This window comes from Cololabis saira, chromosome 1, assembly GCF_033807715.1.
Source record: "Cololabis saira isolate AMF1-May2022 chromosome 1, fColSai1.1, whole genome shotgun sequence".
In the NCBI taxonomy this organism is placed as follows: Eukaryota; Metazoa; Chordata; class Actinopteri; order Beloniformes; family Belonidae; genus Cololabis; species Cololabis saira.
In genome coordinates, this window is record NC_084587.1 from 53,914,705 (window position 1) to 53,927,606 (window position 12,902).

Sequence of the window (12,902 nt, forward strand, 5' to 3'; positions counted from 1 at the left end):
TTCTGATAAGATAATAAGATATAATAAGAATCTTATCTTAATCTTATTAGGGCTTAATTTGTGCCGGATCCTGCCGGATTCCTCTGCTTTTTCCCCACATCCCAGTAATGATCTGACATGCTGACATGTTTGCTGCGTTAACACCACACACCGCTCACTCACCCTGTTCGCTGTTTGATTGCGTCACTGTTCGGTTTTTTCCCCACTTATTCCACCGAACAATAAGCTTGTTTTCTTTCTTTCATAGTTCTTTTTATTGATTTTTACTTGCACATAAACAAAACACTAAACATTCCCTCCCCACAACGAACTTCCCTTACCCCTACTGTCACTCAATGATTTTAGGCTTATTTTACTTAGTGAGATTTTACAACATATGTTCTTATAACAAAGACTTCTCAAGACTGAGTAACCCATTAATACAAGGCGCTTAGTGAAACACAGTATAATTAAAGACTAAAACATATTGCAGAAGCAGCATGACAAGACCTGAGACGCCAGCAACCCCATACGGGTATCTGACTAAGATTAATTACTGCACTTGTGTGGAGGGTTTATCAAAAAAGGTCTCCATACTCTAAAAAACTTCTTTTCAGAGCCCCGTAGTGTATACCTGATTTTCTCCAGTTTCAAATTTGACAGCACATCCCTTATCCAGTGGGAAACTGAGGGTGGGACAGCCTCCTTCCACCTCAAAAGTATCAGGCGGCGTGCCAGAAGGGTGGTAAAAGCGATCACTTTGTGTCCCCCTACAGGTAGCTTCATTCCATCAGGAATAATCCCAAATAAAGACATCAGAGGGTTTGGGTCGATCTTAACCGCTAACACCGTGGAGAGAGCTTCAAAAATAGCCTTCCAATACCCCTGTAACCTCGGACAGAGCCAGAACATGTGAATTAATGTTGCGTCGTCCAATTTACATCTGTCACATATGGGATTAATTTGTGGATATATTGTAGCCAGTTTTGCTTTTGAGAGGTGCACCCTGTGTATCACCTTAAATTGAACTAGTGAGTGTCGTGCACACATCGAAGAAGAGTGAACTCTTTTCACAATTTTTGACCAGGTTCCGTCATCTATTGCTGTTTGGAGGTCTTCTTCCCATGCAGTCCTAATTCTAGCCAAGGAGGGGGAGTCTAATTCTGAGAATAACCCGAGAATCTGTGAGATTGCTCCCTTCTTCGTTGGGTTAAATGATATGATGTCATCTGTGATTGATTTAGAGGGTTTATTTGGGAACTGTGGAAGAACACTCTTAACATAATCCCTTATCTGGAAGTATCTAAATAGATGGGAGCTGGGTATATTAAACTTCTTGGACAGATCCGAAAAAGAGGCGAATATATTGTCGATAAAGAGATCATTAAAGCATTTCAGACCCTTTCGATGCCACAAATTAAAAGCTGTGTCAAGCTTTGAGGGTGGGAAGCAGTGATTCGAGGCCACTGGGCTGGAAAGGCTCATATCCTGCAGATTAAAACGTTTTCTAAATTGAGAGTAGATTTTGAGCGAGTGGCTGACTACAGGGTTAGTATTGGTTATGTTTATTGATAAAGGCTGTGCTGCACCCATTAGGGCTGGTAAGGAAACAGAGCCACAAGAATGTGTCTCCAATTTCACCCAGGTAGGACTTTCCTGATCTAGATGGTAATATGTCCAGTGTGACATGCAATACAAATTGGCAGCCCAGTAGTAAAACCGTAAATTTGGAAGGGCCATGCCTCCATCATGTCTTGCTCTTTGCAAAAACTCCTTGCGCAAGCGCGGCTGTTTGCCATTCCAAATGTATGATGACACCATTGAGTCAATTTTTTTGAAAAAAGTGCCAGGAATAAATACAGGCAGGCATTGAAACAAGTACAAATATTTTGGGAGCACAGTCATCTTAATTGCATTGACTCTGCCTATAAGTGAGGTGTACATGGGGGTCCAGTTAGCCAGATCCTGCTTGGTTTGTGTGAACAGTTTTCCATAATTTTGCCTAAAAAGGTCTTTAAAATGTTTTGTTACTGTAACTCCTAAATAACTGAAACTGTCCGTTGTGACTTTAAAGGGTAACCTAATTTTCTCTAGTGATGAGACGTCCACATTTAGAGGCAGCAGCTCACTTTTATTCAAATTTAGTTTATAACCCGAGATCTCACCAAACTGTTGTAACAAATTAAGTATGAATGGAATTACAGTCTCTGCATTAGACACATAAAGGAGAAGGTCGTCAGCATAAAGGGACAGTTTATGTTCTATATTCCCTCTATTTATTCCCATCATAGAGGGGTTAGATCTAATGGCTACAGCCAGGGGCTCGATAGCCAAGACAAAAAGAAGAGGACTGAGGGGGCATCCCTGGCGAGTTCCACGGTGTAGATCAAATGGCCTTGAGTATAAATTATTGGTCAGAATCATAGCCGAGGGTTTGGAGTATAGCAGTTTGATCCAAGCGATGAACGTGGCACTGAATCCAAATTTCTTCAGCGTTTCAAAGAGGTAGTCCCATTGTACTCTATCAAATGCCTTCTCAGCATCCATGGAAAGAAGGCATTCTGAGGCAGCTTGGCAAGGAGTGTACATAATGTTAAACAGGCGTCGAATATTAAAAAAGGAGCGTCTATGCTTGACAAAACCTGTCTGGTCTGGAGATATCACACTGGGTAAAGGGTTCTCCAACCGACGAGCCAGTGCTTTGGCTAATATTTTGTAATCTGTGTTTAACAATGAAACGGGTCTATAGGATCCGCAGTCCAAGGGATCTTTATTTTTCTTTGCCAGTAATGTTATACATGCCTGGTTCAGGGTGGGTGGGAGGGATCCTGATTCCAATGATTCCAAATACATGGCCGTCAAAATGGGAGCTAACTGTGTGGAGAATTTCACATAAAATTCACACGGCAGGCCATCCGGACCTGGTGATTTTTTGGTTTGTAGGGACTTAATGGCGTCCACTATTTCTTGTTGTGTTAACGGTTTATCTAAATCTGAGACCTGATCTTGAGACAATGATGGGGTGTTTAGATCCTTAAAAAAGTTCTGCATGGCGTTGGGATCTGAGGGGCTGCTGGAGGTGTACAGCTTACTGTAATAGTTTTTAAAAATGTTGTTTATATCCTGTTGGTCTACCGTGACCACCCCGTCCTGAGAAAGCACCCCATTGATAGTTTGTTTAGCTCTTGCCCCCTTCAATTGTCTGGCTAAAATTTCCCCTGCCTTCTCACCATGCTCATATGTAGCACTTCTGCTCCTGAGCAGTAGATTTTCTATAATGGATGACGAAACAAGGTCATATTCTGCCTTAAGTTTCAGGCGCTCTTTATATAGGTCAGGAGTTGGGAGATGTGCATATCTCCTATCAATTTCAGCTATTTGTTCGTCAAGTTTTAATAGTTTTGCTCCTGAGTTCTTTCTCTTATTGGCCATGAAAGATATTATTTGCCCTCTTAAATACGCCTTAAGGGCTTCCCAAACAGTGGAAACGGAAACATCTGAGGTCATGTTAATTTCTAAAAATAGAGAAATTTGTTCCGATAAAAAATTTACAAAATTCTCATCTGCTAATAGTAAAGAGTTGAACCTCCAGTTTCTTCTAGTTGTTCTGGATTCAGGCAAGTTCAGTTTCAACAAAAGGGGAGCATGGTCAGATATTATTATAGTTTGATATTCACAAGAACGTATGTATGGGGTTAGTTTATTGTCAGTGAAAAAATAATCAATTCTACTATAAGTGTGGTGTACATGGGAGAAAAAGGAGTACTCCCTGCTTTTAGGATGCAGAAAACGCCATATATCAGACATACCAAATTCTGAGAGAAAAGATTGCATCCGGGAAACTGATTTGAATGCTGGATAACCACGTCTAGTTGATGATCTATCCATCCCAGGATCTAAACAAAAATTAAAGTCCCCTCCCATAATGAGCAGGTGAGAATTTAGATCCGGGAGTGATTTGATGAGACGCTCGAAAAACTGAGCGTCGTCAAAATTCGGAGCATATATATTAGCCAGTATGACCTTGGTGTTATAGAGTTTGCCTGTAACTATAATGTAACGACCGTTTGAATCTACAATGGTATCAGAGGGGGTAAAAGATATGTCCTTATTCACCAATATGGCAACGCCTCTCGCCTTAGCCTGAAAAGTGGAGTGGAAGAGCTGCCCCACCCACCCACATTTTAAACGGGAGTGGTCCGACCATCGAAGGTGAGTCTCCTGCAGAAAAGCAATTCCCGTCCTCATATGCTTAAGATGTACTAGTGCTTTTTTCCTCTTTACCGGATGATTCAGGCCCTTGACATTCCAGCTGACAAAGTTAATGTCTCCGGTCATGCTGCTTCTGCGTGAAATATATTATGAATAGGCATTTATACATCAGGCAAGTGATACAGCGCCGATAAAGTTTAAACCAGATACTTAAGTGGTAAGAATGAACAACCATTATACCCTGAGTGACAGTAAAATAAAAACAACCTCCCCCCAACCCTAAGGTGACTTCAGCTGTTAGAACAAACAACACACCTTCCCTAACTAACTTCCAGACTTCCAGATTACCTATCTTGTCTAATGAAAAATAAAAAAATAAAATACAATAAAAAAAGCTCTCTATTCCGCCTTTTGATTAATACGTTAAGTTCCCCACCTGATACAGAGGGGAGAGCTGAACGTGGTGAGAGGTAGATGAGTGTAAATAGAATATTTAAAAAAAAAAAAAAAAAAAAAAAAATATATATATATATATATATATATATATATATATATATAATAATAATAATAATAATACTATATAAATAAAAAAAGAATAATACTTAAAAAAAAAAAAAAAAAAAAAAAAGAATATATATATATATATATAATAATAATAATACTATATAAATAAAAAAGAATAATACTTAAAAAAAAAAAAAAAAAAGAATATATATATATATATATATATATATATATATATATATATATATATATATATAATAATAATACTATATAAATAAAAAAGAATAATACTTAAAAAAAAAAAAAAAAAAAAAAAGGATACATACCGATACATAATTCCCTTTGTGCATATTCCAGACATAAGTAAAGCAATTGGAACTGCATAATATCCCCGGCATTAAAAGTTGAAATAACTATGGTGCTTTAAAAACCTTCCAAGCTCAGCCCAGCCTGTTACTTGTAAACCAGATAAAGGGAGTGTAAATAAAACGGCCTCAATATAAAGACCCATAGAACAGGGTAGTAAACCAGTGGAGCTCGCTCATTTTCAAAAATATAGATAAAATGGGAAATAAAAAATAAAAATAAAAGAAAATAAAAAATAAAATATAAATAAAAAGAAAAAAGAAGAAAAAGAACCCTCATACATATGTAAATGAAATGAGGTAGTGCAAATGCTCTGGGTATCAAACTGACCTGAACAAATATAAGAAGACAAGCTATAAAAGAGAAAAAACTAGTAAAACTTACTCATCTACAAATGTATAAATGAAAAGACATGGAAAGCAACCCCCCCCCCCCTCAAAAAAAAAAAAAAAAAAAAAAGAAACCAACAACAATCATTTGTAAACTGACTGCGTTATATTATAAATGCACAGAAACCTCACCAGTAGTAAAAAAAAAAAAAAAAAAAAAATTCACGGTTGTAAAAATTTTACCTGTGCAATGAAAAACCTTAAATTAAAAAAAATAAATAAATAAATAAAAAAACAAAAAGTCCGTGGCTTACAAAATCACTGTAGATTACACCGTTATGAGGAGTCTTTAAACGCCTGGATGAACTTATCTGCCTCGGCCACTGATCCAAGCCAAACGCGGGTGCCGTCCGTCTGCGTTATGCGGAGCCTGGCCGGGTACAGGAGAGCGGGTTTGAGTCCCATCTTGTATAAAGACGCCATCGCCGCCGTGTAAGCCCTCCGCTGGGTCACCACCTCTGCAGAGTAGTCCTCGTAGACTCGGAAAGCGTGTCCCTGGTATTGCAGCGTGCCTCTCTTCCTGGCCTCCCGGATCAGCAGCTCTTTATTCTGGAAGCGGTGAAAACATATCAGGACGGGCCGGGGTTTGTCCCCGCGACCCGGCTTGGGAGCCAGGCTGCGGTGAGCCCGGTCCAGCTCCGGTGCAGAAGGGAAGACATCTTCACCAAGAACTTCCTTCAGCAACCGGGAGAAAAAGTTGGTGGGTTGCGGGCCTTCAATCCCTTCTGGTAAGCCGACGAGCCGCGCGTTACTCCGCCTGCTCCTCCCCTCCAGGTCCGTTAGCTTAGCCTTTAGCTTCTGGTTATCGGACTGCAATGTGTCGCAAAGAGTCTCCACCGTCTCCAACCGCTGGTGAAGGGACTCAGCATTATCCTCCAGAGATGTCAGTCTGGTGTCGTGGCAGTTGACCGTTTCCTGGAGTCCGTCCAGTTTCTCACTCAGCTCTTTAAATGACGTTTTGAGCTCAGCCAGCAAGGCTGATCTGTGGTCCGACAATATGGCGATCAATTCAGCTTTGCCAACGGCAGCTGCGTCAGGCTCCGACTTCTCTTGCGATTTAGCGGGTTTGGGAGGCATTTTCGGTCCTAAATCGTGTCAGTGTATATCGAGGTAGTAATAAAGAAAAATACCAGTGGTTTCCAGTTCAATAAATACAGGTGGGGTGTATATAAAGGTAATTAAAGCGGGAGCTAGAGATTAACACGTCTTCACTCCATGCGCCCTCAACCGGAAGTCCAATAAGCTTGTTTTCTGTTTAGAAAGTACAAACATAGGAAGATTACAAGTAATCACCCGTCTTTTACTTGTCCCTTTACTCTTTTAGGAGTAATTTTAGGAGTTTCTTTCAGGAGCGCACGGACGGGTGAATAAAGGCAGATTTATGGTTCCGCGTAAAATCGACGGCGTAGCCTACGGCGTAGGGTACGCGGCGACGCGCACTGTTCGGTGAGTGCGCCGCGTACCCTACGGCCAGTGCTTAATTTGTCCATGAAGAGGTCCCGGAACATCGAGGGGGTACTGGGGGGGGGGGGGGTTTCGGGGGGGGGGGCGGGGAGGGGGATGCCCCCCCCCCCCCCCCCCCTGGAAATTTTTTGAGCATAATGCATTTAAATGCATCAATCTGGTGCACTTTGGAAAGCTAGAATAACAATAATAGGGTGTCTGATGCCTTAACTTACCTTGGAAACATATCCTCTCCGGAGCTTCTCTACCTGGCTAAACTTATTCTCCCCTCTGTTTGTGTGAGCACAGAGCATGCACAGCCTTCACCGCTGATTGGCTGTTTCCCGTGCCTGTCTCTGTATGTAACCAATCAGATGGTGCTGTGGGCGGGACATTGCTGCAGTGCAGTGACTGCAGGCAGAGATGCGGCTGCATCAACCCCAAAATAACGCCGTTTTAAATTGTACAAACACAATATTGGTATCGTTGGAAAGGGAAAAATGTCCTCTTAATTTTGGGGGGGCTGAGATCAAATTTGGGGGGGCTTCAGCCCATTTTTTTATTTGTAGTGAGAACATAATCCACAGCAACCGACACAAATCCATTCATGTGTATGTGCTCCACGGCGCAAGGACCACATTGATTGTGCTGCAGCTGCCCTCATCGCCGCTTGTTGCTTTTCTGATTCGTTTTGAAGAATCATGCAACTCTTCGTTCTTTTTGAAAAAAGACAGTAAATTCAGCTGTCTTTTTGACATGTTTGCGTTGCTCGCTGCTTGCTCCCCAGATCCAGCAAATTTCCAAAGTTTTTTTGGTCAGGGGCGTGGTTTGCTGGCCCATCTTTTCATTGCATCAACAAATCTCCGACTCTTTCAAATGACGTTAAATCTTTATAAACAACATGAAATGCTTGGGATTTGTTCTGTAAATGAATTTATGCATATTATTATTTTTTATACATTACATTTTTTTTTTTAATATTATTATTGTTTTATATATACGAGAGGTGCCGGATCTGCCCAAATAAGTCCCGGAACGCAGGGAGGCCAAAATCGAGAGGTGCCGGATCTTGTTCCGGCAGGATCCGGCACAAATTAACCCCTGCCTACGCCGTAAGGTCTGCGTTGGTGTAACGCAGAACCATAAATCAGCCTTTTAAAAGGCGAGTCTCAGCTGTCAATCAAAAGAACGTGGTAGAACTTGGGGGCCGATAACGCGTTCAGTGTGGACAGAGAGTGTCCGATGCCACGCAGTGCAACGCGACAGTCGAACGCTCGCATGCAGTTAGGACAGGCTGTTAGAGTGATTTGTGTTTTGTAGCCAAATTATTTTATATAGGCAGGTTTTTCCTCCATACGGAGTGTTTTGTGTTTGTTTTTTTCTTTTTATTAGTTATTTTTCCCTCCTTGGAGTGTTTATTGTTCTCTCTACAGTCAAGAGTAGAGTGTCTAGTTTTGTTTATAGCCATTTGTAACACGGTCCGAGGTCTCCGGTGAATTCAATAAAAGCCTTTTGTAATCTAATATCTCTGCTTTGAGTCTGGGCCTGACACCAGCAAGGTTATTAAGTCATTTGTGTGCTAACTGGGAAGGTATTTTTAAAGCAGCTGCTGGTTGGGTGTTCTTCAGGACCACTGGCGTCCTCCCACTGTCTTGTGTGGAGTTTATTTGTTAAGTTTCTGGGTGATTGTAAGTAACGTAACCATGCATAATTGTGTGGTGGTCTGTTTCCTCCCCGTTATGGACTGACAGCCTGTCCAGGGTATTACCCATCCTTCAGCCAGGGTCACAGGGTAGACCTTCCTGCAGCCATTCCCCTCTAACCCCCAACATGATAAGGCAGAGATGTTATCGCTAAGCTAGGGAAGATAGGGGTAAACAAGTCAGAATCTTAGTCTAAGGGTGCTTCCACCTCTGTCCCGTTTGGAGCAGTTGTTCCGAAACAGGGAGCGTTTCCCTAAAGATCGATTGGTTTGGTACATGTGAACACAGCAATCGCGCTCGGATGCGGCACAAAACAAGCGAGCCATTCCAGACCTGGAGCGGTTCGTTTGCAGTGAGAACATAATCCACACAGTAACCGACACAACTCCATTCATGTGTATGTGCGACTGCGGCGCAAGAAGAGTCGGTGCAGCCTCCACCACCTTCTCTCCTATTGGACACAACTCTCTCTCTTCCCCCTTCTCTCCTATTGGACGCAACTCTCTCTCTTCCCCCTTCTCTCCTATTGGACACAACTCTCTCTCTTCTCCCTTCTCTCTCCCGTATTGAACTAATACGGGACGCGATTTGTCCCGTATTTTCATTAACGCCCCATACACATTATGCTCTTATTTATTGATGTCTTAATATACAGGTGAAGGTCGGAAAATTTGAATATATTGCCAAACGTCATTCGTAGTAAATTCAACTAAAGGTGAAACAAACATATTATATCCCACTACATGCAAAGTGAAATATTTCAAGCCTTTATTTGTTATGATTTTGGTGATTATGGCTCACAGTTTATGAAAACCCCAAATAAAAAATTAATTAGAGAATATTTTGTGAAATCAATAAACAATTCCATCATCAAAACATATATATATATATATATATATATATATATATATATATATTTATTTATAACAAATAAAGGTTTAACATATCTTGCTTTGCATGTAATAAGACTAGGTAATATATTAGTTTCACCTTTTAAGTTGAATTATTGAAATAAATTAACTTTTACACCATATTCTATTTCAATTATTGAAATAAATTAACTTTTACAACATATTCTAGTTGAATTATTGAAATAAATTAACTTTTACACCATATTCTTCACCTGTAGGCTATATTATACATCTTGGCTGATGTGGACATACATATCATAGGAGGATATTTCAGTTGCTATATGGTATGCAAGTTCAATGCTATTAAAGTACTTTAAACTTTAAATCAAAGCATTTTGTTTTTTCATATAAAATAAACACATTTTTATGCAGTTTAAAAGTTTTGGGGCTTTTTTTTTTTGCTCTTGCGCTGCTGAAATCAGGGCATCCCTTATTTCTATTTCTGAAAGGTGGCAACCCTAGTTGGTTCGTGCATGGCATTTGTTAACAGCTTTGAACCGCTACAGATGGTTGCCTTGTGAACAGAAACGCCACAAACGAAAAAAGAAACAACTATCGATTTAGCCCCTGAATCGGAACAAACGGGCCACAGGTCTGAAAACACTGATTTAAAATCAGTCTGCTGGTCGACAACCGGTTTGCTGCAACTGCTCTGAAGGGTGAAACCAAATGTCACGTGTTCCTGCTCCCAACTAGTGGCCACAAATCTTTTATACTGATATAAAAAAATGTGTATGACTCAGTAGCTAAGATGATGCAAAATCTAAACGTAGAGAATCCCCTCAAATCAGCTATTTTAACCTGTCTTAATGCAGATGTGCTTTGACTGCACTGCTTTATAGAAACGACATGCTAATAGCATGGACTTGACATAAAAGGAAGAGTTCTGGTGGCCACTGAAAACTGCCACTGGAGTCCGTTTTATTCCACAGACATTGAACATGTAATAGCAACATCTAGATCAGGAGAGAATAGATCATGTTAGGTCTTCAAGTTTATTATAATCACAGATGATTAAGATGCAAATTGTACATTTTTGATGGGATCTATCTGTTTATTTTGAACTCTTAACAGATATTAGGTAAAACACATTTGAATTTTAGAAGACTTACCGTTACCTCTGCTGCTTAAACTACATTCACTGAAACCAGCAGACGGGTGGAGACGGAGCTGTATTTCAGGTGTCTTCTTACATAATTCAAATAGACACCATAAAGACAATCATCACTCAAATTATTGTAATAGATTTGCATAGTATTTTTTCTTGCATGTCTCAGTGTAAAAAGACTGAGAATGTCATGTGTTCATTATCCAATAAAAGATTCAATGATGAAATGTTTGAGTTTTAAGATTTGCCTGTTGGTTTTCTGCTTGTTTTTTCTACCTTATTGAATTATTTCAGTCCTTCAGCCGACCCACCAGCGAGGGCCAGCTGTCAGCTACAGCTTATATTACTGAGTTGGTGTTATAGAGTTTTTGACAGCATGGAAAGTGCAGGTCTAATTAAATGACATTAATGATGAATAAGTTCCCTTAATGAGTCCCTTGAAATGAATAATGGATAACCACACACAACAGCAGGTTGTGGCATTCAGCCATGACACACCCTTAATTTAGTATTCACTCCCGTCGTCATTAACTAATGTTCATATCTGTAAAATGCACGCTAGGGGAGTTTTTTTACTTGCCAAACATAACAGTTTATGTTATGTTTATGTAATAATTGCTCGGGGGTTTATGTTCTGGTCTCTGGAAAGATCCTAGAGACGACTTCTGTTGTAATAGAAGCTATATGTACAGGACTGACTCAGAAAATTTGAATATTGTGATAAAGTTCTTTATTTTCTGTAATGCAATTAAAAAAACAAAAATGTCATACATTCTGGATTCATTACAAATCAACTGAAATATTGCAAGCCTTTTATTATTTTAATATTGCTGATTATGGCTTACAGTTTAAGATTAAGATTCCCAGAATATTCGAATTTTTTTAGATAGGATATTTGAGTTTTCTTAAGCTGTAAACCATGATCAGCAATATTAAAATAATAAAAGGCTTGCAATATTTCAGTTGATTTGTAATGAATCCAGAATGTATGACATTTTTGTTTTTGTAATTGCATTACAGAAAATCACAATATTCTAATTTTCTGAGACAGTCCTGTGAATAAAATTGAATTGAATTGAAATAAACAACTGCATATTATGTTTTGCATACACGAGCAGGATACAGTACAGTATGTACTGCAAACTGGTAAAGCGGTCGTCCTGAGTACGTAGTATGGGTTGTCCTATGTGGTATGTAGTATGTCCTACGAAAACATACTGCATATTACATTTGTCAAAATAAGATATTGTCAAAACAAGATATTTGTAGGATAATATTAGATTTCAAAAACAGTGTCCGCTGTATATAACAAATATGCCACATGCCAAAGGGGGGAACTCATGTGTTTAGATCCTTTCATCTGGTTTATATGAAGATGCATGTTTGCTGGGTTAGTAAATAAGCAGCATCTGCAGTCAAACATCCACAATCAATAATACTACCATATATGTATAATTATAATCTTGCTGAATATATACATTTATCATTAGAAAGCTATTATTAGTTAAATGGCACAGTTTGTTTAATACAACTTAAGTTGAGAGGAACATCATTAGTTCTGTATATCAAATTCTAAGACCTGTGATAATTGGACGGCATTCCTGTTGGACGACCCGTATCACACCCAGAGATCAATATGTGCTTTTGTGTCTTCTGGGGATGAGGAGAGAACCTTTACCACTCACTGGGTACGTTGTATTCAGCAACCCTGCAGCTACTCAGGAGCAGGAAATAGATACAAACCCTGTTCCGTTGAGCTGAGAATAAACTGTTCTGACTGAACCTTTTACATGAGGCATGTTAGACAGACGGAAGGTCTGGATCTTACCTGCAAAATCCTCAGGTCTCAGCCAGAGACACACAGATAGGTCTATAGGACTGTCTCAGAAAATTAGAACATTGTGATTTTCTGTAATTCAATTACAAAAACAAAAATGTCATACAATTCTGGATTCATTACAAATTTACTGAAATATTGCAAGCCTTTTATTATTTTAATATTGCTGATCATGGCTTACAGTTTAATAAACTCAAATATCCTATCTCAAAAAATTAGAATATTCTGGGAATCTTAATCTTAATCTGTAAATCATAATCAGCAATATTAAAATAATAAAAGGCTTGCAATATTTCAGTTGATTTGTAATGAATCCAGAATGTATGACATTTTTGTTTTTTTAATTGCATTACAGAAAATAAAGAACTTTATCACAATATTCTAATTTTCTGAGACAGTCTTGTATGTGCTGCATGCTAATCTCCTGTCTCTCCACAAATGTCCTACTGC